The 17,500-nt window shown below is 40.0% G+C and overlaps 1 pseudogene; it reads right to left on the bottom strand.

Annotated features, from left to right (window-relative positions):
* Positions 1–7,388: 7,388 nt before the first annotated feature.
* On the bottom strand, positions 7,389–8,814 carry LOC143030239 (uncharacterized; annotated as a pseudogene).
* Positions 8,815–17,500: the final 8,686 nt, after the last annotated feature.

Here is a 17,500-nt window from a genome sequence, read left to right on the forward strand (position 1 = left end):
AATTAATTAGATTAAAAATGGCCCTTAATAGTAACCATGGGTATTCGTAAGAGAAATTCGCAAATGCAGAATCGTGAATCGCAAGCGTAAATCGAAAGCATAAATCGAAAGCATTATTCGTAATCGTAAATCGTGATTCTTACGTTATCGTAAGTGAAAACGGTAATGGTATTAGAATGGTAACGGCATTAGAAATGGTAATGGTAACAAATGTTATCTTCGAGGGTTTCCCTCAGCTGAATAAAAAGTTCTGGCAATAGGATTTGTTTTGAAAAATAATAAACAGATAAATAAATAAATAAATCTATGTATATCAAAAAATAAAGTTTTCCAGTACTGAAAATTTCCTGGCGTTTTTATGACCACCTTCTGACATCTTCCGAAATCCGGCAAAAATGTTCCATTGTGTAAGGATTCTGATTGCCTGAGAGAGTGGTGACGTCACGGCAACGGAAACAACTGATTGGTCGAGTGGTGACGTCACGGTAATGGAGACGACTGATTGGATGAGAATACTGACGTCACGGCAACGGAGACGACTGATTAGCCGCGAGCGAAGGGCAGGAAGCACAAGAATAAGTTTCCCCAACTTACGCCTCACTCAAAAAACCTCAGTAACAGCAACAATTAAGAGATTCCATAGGAAAATATTGGGGTTCAACAATATGTATGAGTACGATCTCATAATAGATTTCGACTAAGAAATTAGAGGAAGAATCGAAAAAGTTTATGAAACATTAGTTTGCAGGATACAAGAATTTTACTAAGAATGTTGGTTATGACGGAGAAATTAATGAGCAAGAATCGGAAAAGTTTATGAAACATTATTTTGCAGGATACAAGAATTTTTAATATGAGTGGTGGTAAAAGCTGTCACGAGGAATACCAAAAGTATTACATCGATCGGAAATACAATGATAATATCAAAAACCATAAACTCAAGGAAAAACATTTTTTTTTTTACTTTATACCTCAAAAAAAAAAAAAAAAAAAACTCAGTAACAGCCACAATTAAGAGATTCCATAGGAAAATATTGGGGTTCAAGAATATGTTACGAAATAACAAAAATTACGTGTACCCTTGGAAGATCTTCAAGTTCCCAATCCATAGGAGCTTCCCATCGATTACTTCGCTCGGCTTGCACTTGGAAAATGAGACAATTTCCCGTCAAATTAAGTTTTGCTATGACAATTAATAAGTGGCAAGGGCAAACTTTTGACAAATGTGGGTTATTGTTGGATTCGTCCGATTGTTTTGCCCATGTGGCATCTTCAAGGGTTACAAATTGGGACTCATTAATTATCTTCCGAGGTTACCATAAGGTTAATGGTGAATGTGTGGTGAAAAATCCGACAAACGTGGTATATAAAGATTTTTTTTCGGACATGCCATCCATTAGGGAGGGAGAGTCTTTAGTGGAAGGTATCGACAGCGAGTAGGTAATTCCACAAGAGGAACCTGAATTGGGATCCGTTGAGATTTCTGCTTCAGCTTACAATATTAGTGAAGAAGCCGCAACGGCGATGATCCTGCCTGATTACGACTATGCCGTCGACGAATCGGAATCAGATGTGTTGGTCCCCCTTAAGGTTTGGGAAAGGACTTTCTAAGAAAAAGAAGAATTAAAGAAGGAGAAAGAAGAAATAAAACAAGAACTAAAGAAGGCCAAGGCACCCACGGCGTAGCCGGTGCCTTGGGACATTTTCTATGTCTATGTCTATGTATATAAAAAAAAGTAAAGTTTTCCAGTTTTGAAAATTTCCTGGCGTTTTTATGACCACCTTCCGAAATCCGGCAAAAATGTCCCATGGTGTAAGGATATTTTTATAGCTACCATATACCATATCAAGCGTTGCTGCAATGGATGAACGTGGTTCAAAGAGTAGTGCACAGAGAAAGAGGAGGTTTAACCACTTTTGGGCCTGGGTTACGAAGACGAAGAAGTTCCCGAAAGAAAGTGTGCACAAAAACTATGCTCTTCGTAACGAATTCACCAGGGAGCACAAGAATGAGTTTCCCCAGCTTTACGCCTCACCCAAAAAAAAAAACTCAGTAACAGCCACAATCAAGAGATTCCATAGGAAAATATTGGGGTTCAACAATATGTTACGAAATAAAAATTACGTGTACTCTGATGAAGAGTATGATCTCATAATATATTTCGACGAAGAAATTAAAGAGGAAGAATCGGAAAAGTTTATGAAACATTATTTTGCAGAAGTTTTGCAAAGATTCCTTTTGGCAGATGATAAGACAATTGGATATTGATATCGGAATAAGGGAGGGAGAGTCTTTAGTGAAAGGTATCGACAGCAAGCAGGTAATTCCAGAAGTTGAGATTTCTGCTTCAGCTTACAATATTAGTAAAGAAGCCGCAACGGCGATGATCCTGCCTGATTACGACTATGCCGTCGACGAATCGGAATCAGATGTGTCGGTCCCCGTTAAGGTTTGGGAAAGGACTTTCCAAGAAAAAGAAGAATTAAAGAAGGAGAAAGAAGAAATAAAACGAGAATTAAAGAAGGATATCATAAGAAATATTTCAAAACGGGATGCCGATGGCTACATCGAGTGTCCCATCAGAAAAAATAAAAAATAATAATAAAATGAAAACAAAAGAGAATTAGTAAAAAATGTTTGATTGAAGGCTGAGGATAAAGAAAACAGGACATTCGCAGAAATTTTTTTACGGATTGGCATGGGTGAAACAGGTAGATTCAGGTTTCTAAAGAAATTTTTGTATTTTGGTCTAAACAAGGGATGATGTAATCGAAAAGGTCTACGAAGAGCTCGAGGCTAACGCCAACAGCTGTCTATATTTCAAAAAAAAAAAAGCCATAATATGTCCTAGAAACGAAGACGTGGATTACATAAATTAAAGAATTAAAGGTGATGAACATATATACAGGAGTGGGGATAAACCGATCGGAAAGGATGAAATTGAAATTCAAACCTCGGTATATAAGGAAATGAATTCTTCTATTCCCTTACATGAGTTGATGCCGATGAGTACATCGAGTGTGTCCCATCGAAAAAAATGAAAATAAAAGAGACCGGAGGTCCTGGAGCGAGCGAAGCTAGCGACTGCGAGCGTAGCGAGGAAGGGCCGCAGGCCAAGGCACCCACGGCGCAGCCGGTGCCTTGTATAAAAAAAAAAAAAAAAATGTATCAAACTACCCAGACAAAAAACATTAAACTATTTTTTTACCAAATATTTGCCCATCAGCTCAATAAGAAATAAAAATATAAAATAATAATAATGATAAAAATAACAATAATAATTATAATAGTAATGATAATAATGATGATAATAATAGTAATAATAATAATAATAATAATAATAATAATAATAATAAATAAAACACTCAAGGATTGCAAGGAGGAGGATGGAGGTGGAATAAGAAAGAGGTGGACGAGGAAAAAGAAAAAAGAAAAGAAAAATGGGAACAAATAGGGAGGAAGAGAGGGAAAGATGAAGAAAGAGAGAAAAGGAAAGAGGAAGGAGTATGGAAGACGAGGAAGGAAGAAGAAGTACGAGGAATGATGAGAAGGAAGAGAAGGACGAAGAGGAGGAAAAGAACGAGGACATAGAACAAAAGTACGAAAACAAAGAGGAAGAAAACGATGCGGATGAGTAGGAGAACGAGTTTTTTTGCATCAATTTATGCTCAAGGAGCATCAAACCTAGTAAAAATAAATTAACTATTTACAAAGTACTAGTGTCACACAGAAGACTCTCGAACCATATAGGAGAACGAGGATTAGGAAGAAGAAGAAACGGACGGAAGAAGAATAAAGGAAGAAGTAGGAGGAAGACAGGAAGAGAAAGAGAAAGATTATATAATGACTGGTGGAACTAGCGAAGTACTGGACAAGGGAAAACTGGGAAAGGTTAGTGTCAAATGTTGTTATTTACAATAATGAACGGGATTTGTGCGTTGTGTGGTTTTGCCTGGGAGCGATAGAATATTTCTTTAGGAGAAGAGTGCCTAATGTATTTGTATGTATGTATTATTATTATCATTATTACTATTATTATCATTATTATTATTACCCCGTCTGGGGTATTGGCTGCATGTTATTGTGGCAAAGTAGCATGCAGTTGATACTTTAGGGTCTATATGGGGCGCCCCTACGGACCAGAGCCACACATCATTTTGTCTGTGATACAGGAAAACTCTGTTCACAGAGAAATTATGACACTTTTATACTACGACTGTCTCTCCGTTATGCTGTCCCCCAACCCCTTGTTGATGTCCTGTACCATTTCTTTGAATATTCATTTACTGTTATCGCCGACCCCGTGGTGGGGCTAAGACAATGCTACCACCAAGTATTTCCACTTGAGTCGTAAAAGGCGACAAAAAACGGGACGGGGATGGGATTAGGAGTCCTACTACCTGTAGCCCCATAAGGGGACATTCCAAAAAAAAAAAAAAAAAAAAGAAAGGCATAAGAGGGTCTGGGAGCTTTCCAACCAGTACCCTAAAGTTTGGGTCTTTTAATGTGCGTGGATGTGGTACAGATGAGAGTAAAAGGGAAGAGATAGGCAGTATGTTTGTGAGAAGAAAGATGGATGTGCTGGCTTTGAGTGAAATTAAAATGGAAGGAAAGGGCAACTGTGAATTTGGGAGTGTAGCTGGGAGATACTCAGCAGTGAAGAGGGAACGAGGGAGAGAAGGAGTGGCTATACTAGTAAGTGAAGAGATAACTAAGCGGGTAGTGGAGTGGAACGAGGTTTCATCAAGATTGATGTGGATGAAGGTGATGCTGGGAAGGGAGATGTGGGTTTTTGTAAGTGCGTATGGACCTGGTAGTGAGAAGAGCGTAGAGGAAAGGGAGGCTTTTTGGGTATATATAAATGAGTGCATAGGAGGAATGGGGAGAAATGTCAATGTAATTGAATTGGGAGATCTTAATGCTAAGGTAGGAAATTAACTAATAGACGGAGTGATTGGGAAGTATGAAGCTCCAGGTAAAAATCGTAGTGGAGAAATGATGGTGGAGATGTGTCTTGAAAGAGATTTGATGATAGCAAATACAGTGTTTAAGAAGAAAGTCAAGCATAAGTACACATGGGTGAGGGTGGTGGATGGAAGGGTGGCAGATAGAGCGTTGATGGACTATATAGTGGTGACCAGGGCCCGTATACACAAAACTTGTTAGCACTAACAAATAGCTGTTAAGGGTAACAAATTCCTGTTAAGGCTAACATTTAGATGTTAAGCACTAACAGTGGATACAGAAACCTTGTTATGGCCTTAAAAGTACTGTTAAGGTAAAAGTGCTGTGGAGGACTATTAAGCTCTTAGCAAATTCCTCCTAGTAGAGAAGATGGCAGAGCAACAACAACAACAACAACTACAAAGACGACAGCAAGTATATCGACAGCGACGGGACATATTTAACGAGTACAATGACGATGAACTCATCAAACGCTTCAGGATGAACCGTGCTGGTATAATAACAGTGGCTGATTTAGTGAGGGACGAACTTCAGTCCCGAACAGAACGGAATCGACCACTGAGTCCCGAGATGAAGGTGGCAATTACCCTAAGATATTTGGCCACATGTAAAATGCAGCAGCTGCAGCAGTGCCGACTTTGGGACCTCACAAGCAACAATCAGCCGTGTCATTACTCAGACAATTGATGCACTGTCAGAACCAGATATTGTAACTCCATTTGTAAAATTCCCATTGACTCGCCAAGAAGTGCAAGTGAAACGAGCAGAGTTCATGGAAGACCATAGGTTTCCCAGTGTTATGGGTACCATAAATGGCACACACATTAGAATTGTGGATCCCAGTGTTGATGAACATTTATATGTAATTAGAAAACGATACCACACCATCAACGTGCAAGTCGTATTAGATGCCAAGTATAGGGTACAGTACTTGATGTTTTGGCAAGGTGGCCTGGCTCAGTACATGATGCCAGGATATTGGACGAGTCTGGCTTGAAGGCACTTTTTGAACAAAATTATGTCCCAGCTGGATGCTACCTTCTGGGAAACAGTGGCTATCCTTGCAAGGAGTGGTTGCTGACGCCTTATCTAAACCCCCTGGCTGGCGTTCAGACAAACTATAACACGCAAGTTAAAATCATGTGTCTTATGCTATATAGTACAGTTTATTTCAAAGGGGGTATTATCCTCTCCAGTCTAGGTATTAGTAATTACTTAATGTGATAACAACCAAAATACCAACACAGTATAGAATTCCTCTTCAGCACAGATTTCCTCTTCAACACAATGCAGCTTATAGATGCTACTGTATATATTGCAATACCTCACCTTATGATGGTTAACAATTATTGCAGAGCACACAAGAGGACGCATTGTGTAGTAGAGAGGGGGATTGGGCAGCTCAAGCGAAGGTTCCATGTACTTCATGGTGAAGTACAATTGTCTCCAGAGAAGACATGCAAAATCGTCTATGTCTGTGCTCTGCTCCATAACATGTGCAAGCAGTTTAAGATTCCACTGCCTATCAACGAGGAAAATGAACTGTTCGACGATGCAGCTGAAGGGGACATAGGTCCAGATGAAGAAGAGCCAGGTGAAGCAAATATACCTCCTAATCCTGGTAGACCGGCTGGCCGTAACGGACATCCATTTCGAGATTACATTGCCAATCTTCATTTCAGGTATGTGCTACTTATCCTTATCAATTTTTCTGAATGTACTGTATACTGTACAATACAGTATACTGTATACATTACAATATATGTTCACTAAATTAATAAATGTTTAAGTACAGTACAGTACAGTACTGTACTTAATTACCCTTGCTCAGAGATGCAGTACTGTGCATAAATATTTGTGATTTATGCCAGTCTTGTTTTCTAAATTGTACTAAATTTTTGTACATTATTCAATATTGCAGTAGATCAGTGGCTGAGTGAGGTATCATGAAGGTGTGATTGCTGTTGCAGTGCTCTCTCTCTACTACCAAGTTTTCATTCCACTTATAGTCAAAAGTCAAAGATAAAATGAATTGAAACAAATACAGTTTATAAAATAATATAATTTGTATTTTTTCCTTGAAGATTGTCCACCCCAAGCGTGTTAGGGTGGACAATATTCATGAGAGTGAGACTGGGGTGGACAATCTTCAGCTGACCCGACCATTCCCTAACCCAAACTAACCTAAACTTTGGTGTTGGATGCCGCGATCAGTGGGGATTACGAGGGTGGCTGGGGTGGACAATCTTCATGAGATCCAATCTTGTTAATAAATAAATAATTAATTTATGCTTCATGTACAGTACAGGCAAGCTACAGTACTCCAATATACTGTATAATCTTAATAAATGAAATAATATATTTTTATTTCTTCAGCATAAATTTATACTGTACCAATAATTAAAACAATACAATTCACTTATTAATTTTTCATATTTTTTGCTGTCAAAGACTGGTAATATTCAATTTCAGCCATTATTAACTTCTGTTTAAGTTCAATATTTCCCTTCAATGCTAACAATTTTACTTTCCTTTTTTCAATTTTTAACTTTTCCTTTTCAAGTTTCAATTTCCGTTTTTCAGCTTTGTATTGTTCATACTCAGCACTGACACTTAAACACTTTTTTAGTTTTGGTGTTGATGTACTTGGTTGGGCCTTAGAGGTTTCAGGTTCAGTTATGTTGCATTCTATAAAGGACCCATCCTCCAAGAGTTCAAAGTGCTGGGCCTTGTGCCAAGATTGTTGTGGTTGGGGCTGGACTTGGACACTGCCAATGAAGCTGAGGGAGTTCACTATCATCCTCTACCTGTTGCTGGGGTGGTTCTTCTCCCAACTCTTCGGTGTCTTCCTGCCGTTCCTGGGTCTGCAGCTTCCTAAAACCATCGCATAAATTTATCACAATTAAAAACATGCAACTAATTTAATCTCACAAGGAGAAGTATGCATATCAACTATTGTACAGTATGTAAAAATGCCTTGCTGAAGGATGAACTATCTGATAAAATTATATCAATGCAAATGTTAAGCCAAAATTGTGGTACACTATACAATAGAAAGTCCAATACAGTACACAGGACAAAAGAAAAAAAATGCAAGAATCTTACCTCAACGTATGAAAGCCGAGATCATTCTGAACGACACCTATCACAGTTGCATTCTTCTCCCCTAATAATTCTTCAACTTTCATGTCTACTGCGTCAAGTGGAGGAGCTTTGGGGCCACCAGCACCTTCAAGAATATTAAATCATATTTTAGCACAGTACTGTAAAGCTGTAAATATATAATATCACTACACATTACAGTACAATATAATTTGCATGTATGACTAAGTTTGCACTGAATTTGACTGCTACAGTACTTGCAACACAACACCTTTGTTAAATAATATGCATGATATTAATACTGTGAGAAAGAACACTCAAATGCTAAATTTCTACCTTAATGAAAGTAATTGTGACAAGTTGATTGAGGTGAATAAGCAATAGGAATAACGTGAAAGCTATTTCACTTATGTTAACTTCTTAAAACGGAAGAATATACAGTAGTAAGTTAATCTTACCTGATTGGTTATATTCAGCCTTTATTGACGAAATTTTCTTCCTCGATTTTGAGAGGACAGAAAACCATTTGGTTTCGACATCTTCCATAGTCCGCTTAGTCAGTGGATTTGTTCCATTAATGGCATCAGTTATGCTTTGCCATGCCTCCCTCTTTTCCTTGTGGCTTAAACTTGGTTTGAATCGCCCATTTATAATTATTTTTTCTCCATAATCACGTTAACAAAGAGGAGTGTTTCCTCTTGTGACCAGTTTGGCTTCCTTTTCTTTTTCTGTGATTCTTCTGCCATGTCTATATCCTCTGAAGTAATTGTTGAGTCTTCTGTCGGAAGATTTGAATGTGGCGCGGCCGCCTGTACAATGCACCTTCATCCAAAAATATCTGTCGTTGGTTAATAAGTACATACATACATACATATACCAAGGCTTTTCCCCCTTACAAGGGAGGTAGCCAAAAAGGAAAAGGCATAAAATCATCCCCACCCATTCCATCCCTGAATACACTAAACACCCCTCCACCCTCCCTCTTATCTTAGCACCTCCTGGATGACGGTTCATCCCTGCACCTTGTCCACTGCCCTGGGTCAGAAGCAGTGTCGCAAGACACAGCACATCCACAGCAAGGCCGCTTCATTAAATCGGCGACCCCCCTTCTCCGTCCCCCCATGCATAAAAGGAGAAGACGGGGAGAAATCCCTTCGGGCTGCGTCAAATTTTGCTCACACATACTACCTCACCCCCCAGGTGTGTGATGGATGCATCACAACATCCTATATATACAACCATTCTCCATTCACCCCTGTCTTCTGTCCTCTCCCGTCCTTCCTCTACAGACATTCCCCTCTTCCCCAAAGCCCCCTTCACCCCATCCATCCACCCCATCCTAGGACGTCCCCTCATGTTCACTCCCTCCACATCTGCCTTCCATACCTCTTTTACTTGTCTTTCTTCACTCATTCTTTCCATGTCTCCAAACCATCCTAATACTCTTTCATCAACCCTATCTCCCAACTCCCTTTCTACCCCCGTTCTCCTCCTCACCTCCTCATTTCTCAGCCTATCTAGCCTAGTAACCCCCATCATACTTCTCAGACACCTCATCTCAAGCACATTCAAACTCCTTCTCTCTTCCTCTCTTATGTTCCATGTTAATGCCACATACAGTGCTGTTGGCACAATCACTCCTTCATACAGTCTCATCTTAGCATCCATCCCCAAATGTCTATTCCTCATTACACTCTTCAATCCACCAAGGCATTTACTGGCTTCTCTCAATCTACATTCTACCTCCACCTTCACTCCACCTTTTCCTGCCACATTTACACCCAAGTATCTAAAACTATCCACTTCCTCCAGTCGCTCTCCCTTAATGCTCACTTCCAGTCTACTGCCACTTTCACCCCTTGTACATCTCATCACCTTACTTTTACCCACATTTATCTTTAGCTTTCTTCTATCACATACTCTCCCAAACTCTGTCACCAACTTCCTCAGTCCCTCCTCCGATCCTGCTACAAGCGCAGTGTCGTCAGCAAACAACAGCTGGCTCACCTCCCACTTTTCTCCATTTTCTTTAACCTTCTCCAATCCCTGACCCACTACCCTCACATCTACCTCTCGCACTACCCCATCCATGTATAAGTTGAACAGCCAGGGCGACATAACGCATCCTTGACGAAATTCCACCTTTACCTCGAACCACTCACTCTCTCCATTTCTAATCCTGACACAAGTTCTACTACACTCATAAAAACTCTTGACAGCTCCTAGAAGCTTTCTTCCTATCCCATAAATCTGCATAACCTCCCACAGTGCCTTTCTGTCTACCCTATCTTAAGCCTTTTCCAGATCCATAAAAGCCCAAAAAACATCCTTCCCCTTTCCTATAGCTTTCTCACATATCTGTCTCACCAAAAAAATATGATCTAAACAACCTCTACCCATCTTAAATCCACACTGTTCCTCACCAATTACTCCCTCTCTTCCTCTCCTAATCCTCTCAATCAAGATCCTCCCATAAGCCTTCCCAACTACACTTAACAAGCTAATCCCTCTGAAACTACTACATTCACACTTGTCCCCTTTTCCCTTGTAAAGTGGAACTATACAGGCACTCCTCCAGTCCTCCGGCACTCTACCCTCTCTCCAGCAAACATTGAATAACCTCAACAGCCAGTCCACCATCACTGTACCTCCTTTTTTTAGACATTCTGCATGGCATCCATCCAGACCAGGTGCCTTACCTGCTTTCATCATCTGAACAACTGCTTTCACTTCATCCTTCCTTATTTCTCCTCCATTTTCCTCACTCATCACGGCCATTTTCTTAGCATTTCCCACTGCAGCTATCTTTCCCTCCCTATCCTCCTTCACATTTAGCAATTCCCTAAAATATTATGCCCATCTTCCCCTTACTGCCTTCTCTTCCATTATCATCTCTCCATCTGCACCTTTTATCTTTTCTTCTCTACTTGATTCGCCTCCTCTTCCTCTCTTAATTTCTTTCCAAAACATCTTTTTATTATTTTCAAAATTTTCTGTCATACTCTTACCCCATTTCACATCTACTCTCCTCTTTGCCTCCTTTACCTTTTGCTTTACTTCTCTTTTCTTGTCTTTGTACCTCTCATATGACTCCCTCGCCCTATTTTGTAACCAATCTGTGAAAGCTCGCTTCTTCTCTTCTACAACCTTCTTTGTTTCCTCATCCCACCACTCACTACCCTTCCTTCTATTTCCTCCTGTCCTTCTTGTACCACACACCATCGATACGATATTTATGTGCTGTCATGATACCCTATTAATAAATTTTGAACAACTGCATTAATGACACTGTTTTATGTGTGCAATTTTTAATAATACGTCCATTTACATGTTCATAAGCTGCTAACTTCAGCATTGTTTAGCGGGACTTGACAAACAACTGTTTACTAGCTAACATTTGCTTGTTAAGCATTGGTGTATTACTTTTAGTGATTTTCTGTTAGCTAGCAGAGATTGTTAAGGCTAACAAAAAAGTTGTGTGTATACGGCCCCAGAAGTATGGTAGGAAGAGTTAAGGATGTACAATTGTACATGTTCTAAGGGGAGAGAGTGGGGGAATATCAGATCATTTTCTGGTGGAAGGTAAAATGAGAGTGGAGAATAGGTGGAGAAAGAGGAAAAGGGCAGAAGGTAGGGAGGTACTTGGAGTGAACTGCTTAAATGAGGAAAAAAAGGAGAGTGAGTATAAGAAGCTGAAAGAGGAGTGGGAGGGAGTAAAGGATAGAGTAGAACTAGGAGTGGAGGAGGAATGGGGATGGTTCAAGGAGGGAGTCATAAGGTGTGCAAAGATGGTGTGTGGAACAAGGAGGGCGGGAGGAAATACAAGGAAAGGTAAGTGGTGGGATGAGGAAGCAAAGAAATGTATAGAAGAGAAGAAGCAGGCATTCATAGATTGGCTACAAATTAGGACGAGGGAATCGGATGAGAGGTACAAAGTAAAGAGAAAGGAAGTTAAGCATAAAATAAAGGAAGCAAAGAGGAGAGCAGATGTGAAATGGGGTAAGAGTATGACAGAAAACTTTGAAAGTAATAAAAAGATGTTTTGGAAGGAAATTAAAAGAGAAAAAGGAGGCGAATCAAGTAGAGAACAAAAGGTAAAAGATGCAGATGGAGAGATGACAATGGATGAGAAGGCAGTGAGAGGAAGGTGGGCAGAGTATTTTAGGGAGTTGCTAAATGTGAATGAGGATAGGGAGGGAAAGGTAGTTGCAGTGGGAAGCGCTAAGAAAATGACCGTGATGAGTGAGGAAAATGGAGGAGAAATAGGGAAGGATGAAGTGAAAGCAGCTATTAAGATGATGAGAGCAGGTAAGTCACCTGGGTTGGATGGATGCTATGCAGAATGTCTGAAGAAAGGAGGTACAGTTATGGTGGACTGGCTGGTGAGGTTGTTTAATGTTTGTTTAAGAGAGGGTAGAGTGCCGGAGGACTGGAGGAGTGCATGTATAGTTCCGCTTTACAAAGGAAAGGGGGACAAGTGTGAGCATAGTAATTACAGAGGGATCAGCTTGTTGATTGTAGTTGGGAAAGTTTATGGGAGGGTCTTGATTGAGAGGATTAGGAGAGGAACAGAGGGAGTAATTGGTGAGGAACAGTGTGGTTTTAGGACAGGTAGGGGATGTGTAGATCATATTTTTGTGGTAAGGCAGATATGTGAGAAAGCTATAGGAAAAGGTAAGGATGTTTTTTTGGCTTTTATGGATCTGGAAAAGGCTTACGACAGGGTAGACAGGAAGGCACTGTGGGAGGTACTGCAGATATATGGGATAGGAGGAAAGCTGTTAAGAGCAGTTAAGAGTTTTTATGAGAGTAGTAGAGCTTGCGTTAGGATTAGAAATGGAGAGAGTGAATGGTTTGAGGTAAAGGTGGGACTTCGTCAGGGATGTGTTATGTCGCCCTGGCTGTTCAATCTTTACATGGATGGGGTGGTGCGAGAGGTGAATGCAAGGGTAGAGGGTCAGGGGTTGGAGATGATTAAAGAAAATGGAGAAAAGTGGGAGGTGAGCCAGCTCTTGTTTGCTGACGACACTGCGCCTGTACCAGGATCAGAGGAGGGATTGAGGAAGTTAGTGACAGAGTTTGAGAAGGTGTGTGAAAGAAGGAAGCTGAAGATAAATGTGGGTAAAAGTAAGGTGATGAGATGTACAAGGGGAGAGAGTGACAGTAGGCTGGAAGTGAGCATTAAGGGTCAGAAACTGGAGGAAGTGGATAGTTTTAGATACTTGGGTGCGAATGTGATAGGAAAGGGAGGAGTGGGGGTGGAGGTAGAATGTAGATTGAGAGAAGCGAGTAAATGCCTTGGTGGATTGAAAAGTGTAATGAGAAATAAACATCTGGGAATGGATGCTAAGAGGAGGTTATATGAAGGAGTGATTGTGCCAGCAGCAATGTACGGGGCAGAAACATGGAACATGAGAGAGGAAGAGAGAAGGAGTGTTTGAGATGAAATGTCTGAGAAGTATGGTAGGGGTTACTAGGCTAGATAGAGGGAAAAATGAGGAGGTGAGGAGAACAGGGGTGGAAAGGGAGCTGGGAGATAGGGTTGATGAAAGAGTATTAGGATGGTTTGGACACATGGAAAGAATGAGTGAAGAAAGATTAGTAAAAAAAAGTGTGGAAGGTGGAGGTGGAAGGAGTGAATATGAGGGGGGGTCCTAGGATGAGATGGATGGATGGGGTGAAAGGGGCATTACAAAAGAGAGGAATGTCTGTAGAGGAAGGACGGGAGAGGATGACCCGTCATCCAGGAGGTACCAAGATAGGAGGGAGGGAGGAGGGTGGAGGGGAGTGGAATATATGGGAGGTGAAATGGGTGGGAGTGATTTCTTTGCCTTTTTCTTTTTGGCTACCCCCCGTGTGAGGGGGAAAAAGCCTTTGGTATATGTATGTATGTATGTATTATTATTATTGTTATTACTATTATTATTATCATTATTATTATCAATATTATTATTATTATTATTATTATTATTATTATTATTATTATTATTATCATCATTATTATTATAAATATAATTATTACTATTAATATTATTATTATTATCAATAATATTATTATTATTATTATCAATAATAACAATAATATCATTACTATTATTATTAGTAGTAGTAGTATTACTATTATTATTATTATTATTCTCATGGTTAAGAGCGTTTGGGTATTTTTAATGTTGCTAACCAAATTTTACATGGTATCATCGTACGAAAGAGGTTAGAGTCTTATAAATCACAGAAAATAAATTTCTATATAATTAAAGATAACTTGGAGTTCTTACCGTTATTCAATAGACGAAGGATCTTGTATAGATATCTTGCGAATGCCTATTTTCACTTCAGGTTGAGTAGATTTGAAACAAATATGTCGTTTTCTCTAAACCAGCGGCCGACTTTTTTTTTTTTCTTTTTTTTTTTTTTGTCTTCGCTGGCTCTTGAAAAACATATTTGAGGCTTGAATATATAAATTACTGAGTCTTGTAAGATTTAGGCAGCGACTTGATTAGTTATAAGAGGTGGCGCGACGATTATGAAATCAATAGCTTATATTTCGGGAGAGACCAGTTGCTGAGTAGTTTGCCTTTCTTGAGTCTAGCTGAGAAGTCGTCGTCAATCAAAGGTGGACCACGCATATTTCTGAAATGTACATATTACTTTGAGAATATACACTAGAGCATAAAGAACACATGCATATAACGCGAAAAATTTCACTTATAACAGAGAATACAAATATGCAACCATAAAATACATGATAGTCACATAATAAATATATATCATGGATGTGACGTCACACATTTTTATGAAATGCAGAAGCTCGTGACGTCATGTCGTTCTTCCTTACGCTTGGCCACTTCCAGACTATGTAAAACTACTTTGAAAATATACACTAGAGCATAAAAAACACATGCATATAACGCGAAAAATTTCGCTTATAATAGAAAATACAAATATACACCCAAAAAATACATGATAGTCACAAAATAAATATATGTCATGAATGTGACGTCACACATTTGTATGACGTCATGTCGTTCTTCCTTACGCTCGGCCACTTCCAGGCTAAGCAATTAAGCTTTCACCTTCCATTACTTTTACACTTATAAGATATAACACATAATTTGTACAGGTCGTGCTCATATACATAAGTGTACATATACATACACATACACACACACAGACACACACACAAGTATAGACCTGGACAAAATCTGGAAATGGACTCATATGTCAATGGCCAGAGCCAGCCAAATAATTATATTTAACATGAAGGCATATTTTGTCATATTATTTCCCCGCCAATACACGCCAAAGGATGTTCCGTAGCTTTGGCTCAAGAGGGTAGGAGGGGGTGTCTTTCCCAGGTCTTCCGAGAGTTTGTGTGGAGTTCATCTCCGTTCTCCGCTTGGTGAAGTTATGCTCAGTTAGGGGCGACCCGACGTTTAGGTGTTGGGTGTCTCTTGATGTTCGGCGGCACCATTCCTTTGTTCGAGGCTCCCGTAGGCTCTGGCCACGGGTCTTCTACGAACTCTCAGGAGTTCGTAGAGGAATTTATAGAAAAGGTGCAGTTCCTCAAGGACCAATATGGAAGCGTTTATGTCCATGTCCTTAGGTACAAGTTAGAATCATGCACCACCATGAAGACTACTCTGCCCGAGGAACTGGCAGACATCCTCATAGGTAGGCAAGGGCAGCTGACAACACTGAGTCCAGAGACAGGATCAGTGCCTGGTACCCTGGGTGAAGGTGCTGAAAAGGAAAAGATATTTAAGAAAGATAATGAATTTGATATTGAAATGGATAAGGAAGTTAAAGATGAAATGAAAGCGATGTATGATGGTACAGAAGAACAGGAAATGGAATGTGAAGGCAAAATAAAGAAAATTAATGGAACAAATTATATAGAATCTAACGAAAAAATAGAGGATATTAGAACAAATGGAGAACAAGGTAAAACATCAGAAAAGGAAAATAAGAAAGATAATTATCAATTTGATATTGAAAAGGCTAAGAAAGTTTTAAGTCAATTGAAAGCAATGTATGATAGTACAAAAAGACAGAAAATTGAATTTGAAGACAAATTTAAGAAAATGAATGGAAATAATGATATAGAAAGTTACGAAAAAGTAGAAGCTATTACAACAAATGGAAAACAAGCTAAAAAGGCTGAAAAGGATCAAGAAATGATCAATCAAAGCGACACAATGGAAAAGAATGTGATCAAATAGAAAACTGAACAGGAAATAAAAAACAGAAAAATCAATGAAATCATTAATGGAAAAGATAATAAAGAAGTAAACATTATCAACGAGGCAGCAAAGGACGATAAATTGGTTTGTGAGAAAATCAAATGTGAGGAAAAAATTAAGGCCAATGTAGAAGAGGAAAAATCAATAGATGATGAAGAAAGTATGAATGACAATACAGAAGGAGAGTGGATTCAAGTCGAAAAGAAGAAAAGGAGAAATAAGAAAGAGGCAACTACCGCGCCCAAAACATTAGTACCAGAGAGGAAAAGACACGCCCACAGAAGGCATATGGCGCAAGAAGGCAAACCAGTGCCAAACGCCTTCAAACCCCAGAGGATTGAGAGAGACACAAGGCAACTCGAGACTGCCAAGCCTTCGAATGTCTATAATCATCAGCAGCAAAAGGAATAGCTGCGACAAACCCCGGTGACCGGGCCCCGGGTTATACCAATTCCTGCCAACTGGCATAACAGGCAGTGTTAGGCGCCGCTATCTAATACCAAAGAAACGGGCCTCGAGAGGACTAAACCTCTTAGTGTCACTCAACCTCAACAGAAAAGGGATAAGGTCTGCCATCCCACGGTGACTGCCCAACGAGTTATACCAACTCCAGTAAATTGGCACAAAAGAATGGAGTAGACAGCACCTACCGCGATCGAAGATAGGCCCGTCCACATGGACAAATAGGCCTCAGACATGGGGGTATTCAAATCCCTCATGAATAAGTTGTCGCCCAAGAACTTTGACAAGATATCCAAGCAAATATCGGACTTCCTCACCGAACACCCGGGCACGGTGCAAATGGCGGCCGATTTAATCGTCGACTTTTCGACCAAATAGCAGTTCTACTCGCGAACTTACGCGCAGCTATCGAAAATGTTGACTGGCGAAATGGGCAAAGAAAGAACGGAGGTCTTTAAAACCCGTCTGGTTAGCTAGTGCCAAAGCTTATTTCAACCACGGGAAGACACCAAAGCCTCCTCTGAGAGCGGAAACCTGTCCCGCGAAGAACGGGCAGAAGCAGAGCTCCACAAAATTTCTTACAGAAAGCGGTACGTTGCCCTATGTGTCTTCATCGCAAGCCTCTGCCTCGAAGACCTTATCCCAGTGAGAAGAGTCGCCTTGTGCACTCAATTACTCCTCATGAGAAGAGACGAGACCTCTTTGGAGGCAGTCTGTGCCATTCTACAGG

Source organism: Oratosquilla oratoria, chromosome 1, assembly GCF_046742065.1.
Source record: "Oratosquilla oratoria isolate Oo_2021 chromosome 1, ASM4674206v1, whole genome shotgun sequence".
In the NCBI taxonomy this organism is placed as follows: domain Eukaryota; kingdom Metazoa; phylum Arthropoda; class Malacostraca; order Stomatopoda; family Squillidae; genus Oratosquilla; species Oratosquilla oratoria.